Consider the following 3,797-nt stretch of genomic DNA (forward strand, 5'->3'; position numbering starts at 1 on the left):
ATTTAAGGTATAATTAATAAAAACGTTGAGAGAAAAGATAAAGCTTACCTGTAGGCTATTGAAATTTTATTTTTCTTGAGATAAATTTTTTTCCACAACTTTATTTACATTTACTAACTTTCAGGAATTTTTGTGTAGTCAAAAATTACAATTGTTGCTACCCAGCTTCCTTTTATCAAACCAGAAACTGTCAGAAATCAAAGGGTTGTTGAATGGTATAAATGAATTGACAAAAAATGAAAAAAAACACATGTTATTGTCGTTTATAGAAGACTTCACAGCTCTTGACAAATTACGTTTAAATATTTCCTTTTTAACCATGCTTGGAAATTTTATAAAAATGCATTCGGCGTAGCAGTGAAATTTAAGCTTTTCTATTGAAGCTGAGGTTTCCCTTTCGTAGAAAAAAGGTTGGTTTTGTCAAGTCGTGCCTGGCTAATTTTTAATTGCACATGACTGTCACATTGATAATGAAAAGACCACAAACCACGTTTCTACAAATATCACTTTCTTAAAAAAGTATTCTGATGAACTAGCTCTAATGTTTCTAAATTTGGCTGGAATTGAGCACCAAGCAAAAATCTGCATCGTCATGCAGCCAACAACTTCGCTTGCTCAGCTGGTTTTCATTTGGGACATAGAGAGTGCCGGATTAAAGGTCTGCTGGCCTGTAGGCACATTTCATAAGTGGCCCGAAAATCAGGGTTGCCGACTAAAAAGTTAGAATTATCAGTGTTGCCAAATCATTGTCACAAAGATCGTTGTTTCAACTGGTACCGTGCAAAAACTTGGTCATATGCCTAACTAAATAACAACTTCGCGCGTTTTTACGATTGAAAACTTGTTAACTATGGTTTTTGGAGGTCAATCTTACGGAGTAGAACGTTTTCAATACACAAAAGTGCCAGTGTACCAAGACGTTGTTGACACATTGTTGATCGTTTAACGTCTTTAGTTTAGAAAATAATTATTTTGAACACATGACTAAATTTCTACTGATTTTAAAGTGGCCTGGATTTTTGATTGGCCTGTAGGCACGTGCCTACTTTGCCTAGCCCTAATGGTTAATCCAGCACTGGACATAGACTCAAAAATTTGCATTTTTGTGTTTACTTTGCTAAGCCCAGCCAAAAAGGTTGTCTTTATATCAGACTGTGAATGAGAAAATAACTTAATGATTTCCTGAACAATGCACGTGAGTTTTATTAAATAAACAGGTTACTCTTAAGATACCTTTTGTGCGATCTCTTAACACATCCAGTAGCAAATCTTGGGGAGAGGGGCGGTTGGTCACCTGCCAACAGAAAAACTAATAAACATGCATTTTTTCTCCTTTAGCAATTTTTTCTCTATCAAACACATTGTAATGACTTAGCCGGGGACAAAGAGTTTTTTTTTTCTAAAAACATTGCTTGCTCAACCACATTAAAGTTAGCAATTAAATTAACCTACATATAGGTGAAGCATGCCTTGTATATTAGAAAGTGGGGAGACTTAGAACGGATTTTCGAAATGTCACTGCGGTATGAAAAGCACAAACAAAAGTTTTGTGTTCATTATGTTGCACAATTATTGTATAAGGTGCAAGCAGAAATACTGCAGCTTTCCTTACAAATTTCATATGCAAAAATAGTCAGGTTTAGCCTAGGCTACCCTACGTTATGCGTTTGAAATTTCCTTCCACTCAAATTGTGCTCACTTTTCCCAATTTTACGTAAAGGCAAAACAAAACAAGAAATAGTCATTGAAACCCTTCCGCCATTATAAAAAATGCTTTAAACTTAAATTCAATTTTAAACCAAAATTTTTAACTTTAGCATGTACGGAAATTTAGCGTTTTTGATAATGGCTCGGGGCAGAGCAAATACAAGATGTGCGTGTCAAAAAAGGACAACTATTAGTACTTACTCAGCCTACTGGCCAAAAATATGAAACAAGCGACCGAAACAAAGCAAATTTTGTCAAACTTTTTGGCAGAAAGGTTCCACACAAAAATCTGTGCTTCTGATCTCAATTTTTTTTCTATTTTACAATCTTTGGTTTGTCAAAACTATGGCACCTCAACAGCAACCAACCGCATTGCTTTACCCTATTTATGTCTTATGTTCCATTGTACAGCCTATTTTTTTTTCTTTTCAGTTATCACTTGCAGTGAAACCATATCAATGATCTAATTTAGGCTTATGGTTGGTTCACTTGAGATCTGCTGCTAGCCGAAATTATGACATCGGTCGCAAAATGCGGACAACCAGAGATGACAGAACCGGTTTGAACAGGAATGGTTGCTTTGGCTCCGCCAAAAAGAAAAAAACGGTTCAGATTGCACCGATTCAACTTCTGCAGACTTTCAATCACTGTAAAGAGGACAGTCTGAAGACTTCATGCTATCGCCCAATATGGTAATGCACAACTGCAATAAGTCTTGGATCGTGAAGAGAAACCATTCCAGCCAGTAAATCAGTCCTTTTTGAAGTCTGTCTATCACGATTGAACCAGTGTAAAAAAAAATGATTTTTTTTTAACCGGAACGTCATCATTCACCGGACACAAGCTTGTCATGCTAGCCTGACATCCAAGTACACACAGCTCGGAGTATGAATTAACTTTACTGTTTATTTAGGATAAAAAGTTTTCTTGATTCAAAAACAAAATTATTTACATAATTAAAGCTCATGTACATCAACTCATTGTGCAGCATTGTAGAAATAACGTTCAGAAAATGCAAGAATTACATAGAAACAACTAAAATTACGCACATGCATTGGCACGTCAAGTATTCCTGTGGAAACAAACTCAGGTTTGCAGGGAGACCTACATATTTTGCAGGACAACTTTTAAATCCCAAGTAAATCGATAAAAACAGCTAAGAAATCGGTGTGGTAAATGATTTGATAGCTCAGTGTAAAAAACGTCAGAAGCTAAACCACCGACCAAGTCATGCAAAATTGTTGAAGAGGATTAGTAAAATTACCTTGTGGTTGATGATTGGCAAAAATGTTTACCCTAGAGTTGAAGGACGTGTTGAAAGCATAACTCTAGTCTGCCCGTAACGTGCTTGCTTGACCTCGCCAGAAAATCATTTCTTTTTTACATTGATTCACTGCTTGCAGACATTGAATCAATCTCCAAAAGTATGAACTTATGGTTGAGTCAGTAGTAATCTGTACGTAGTCAAAATAGAGAAATGGTGAATTTGACTTTTGTGAATCAATTTTGACTCAAGTTGATGTATAACAAACAGATTTCATCTTTTCTGGTCCAACAAACCTCAACCTAGAGCAGTAGCAAATACAAACAGGTAGTTACTATTGTAGCTGGACCAATGCAAACTGCAATTCGTGTTTGCAAAGTCTGTCTCGGCCAGGCACAAATACAACTTGACTGACGTTGGTGTGGTGATATTTAGTTTTTCTCATTGATTTTTCTTGGATATAAAAATGCGAACAAATAATGTCCTTTAAAGTTGAAAAAAGTACTTCGTTTGTGCAACCCTACAGCAGTAGGTAATTGCCCTCCTTAAACATAAGTAACTTCCTTTACCGTAATTATGTTTATACGTCGGGAGTAGTGACCGTGCATAACACATTTAAAGGTGGTTTATCTTCTTGATGTGTTTTCTATTTCTAACTGCCATTCTATAGTTAATGCACAGGTACACATTTTGGTGTTTTGCTGGTAAAAAATATATTTACCATCACTAAAAATAACCGAAATCGCCCACTATACTGTAAGTTACTTTTTGGATCCGAATCTGCCCCACAGTAAGCCAAAGCAGTCCACTGGAAAAGAGACATAGC

This window comes from Aplidium turbinatum, chromosome 1, assembly GCF_918807975.1.
Source record: "Aplidium turbinatum chromosome 1, kaAplTurb1.1, whole genome shotgun sequence".
NCBI classification, from domain to species: Eukaryota; Metazoa; Chordata; class Ascidiacea; order Aplousobranchia; family Polyclinidae; genus Aplidium; species Aplidium turbinatum.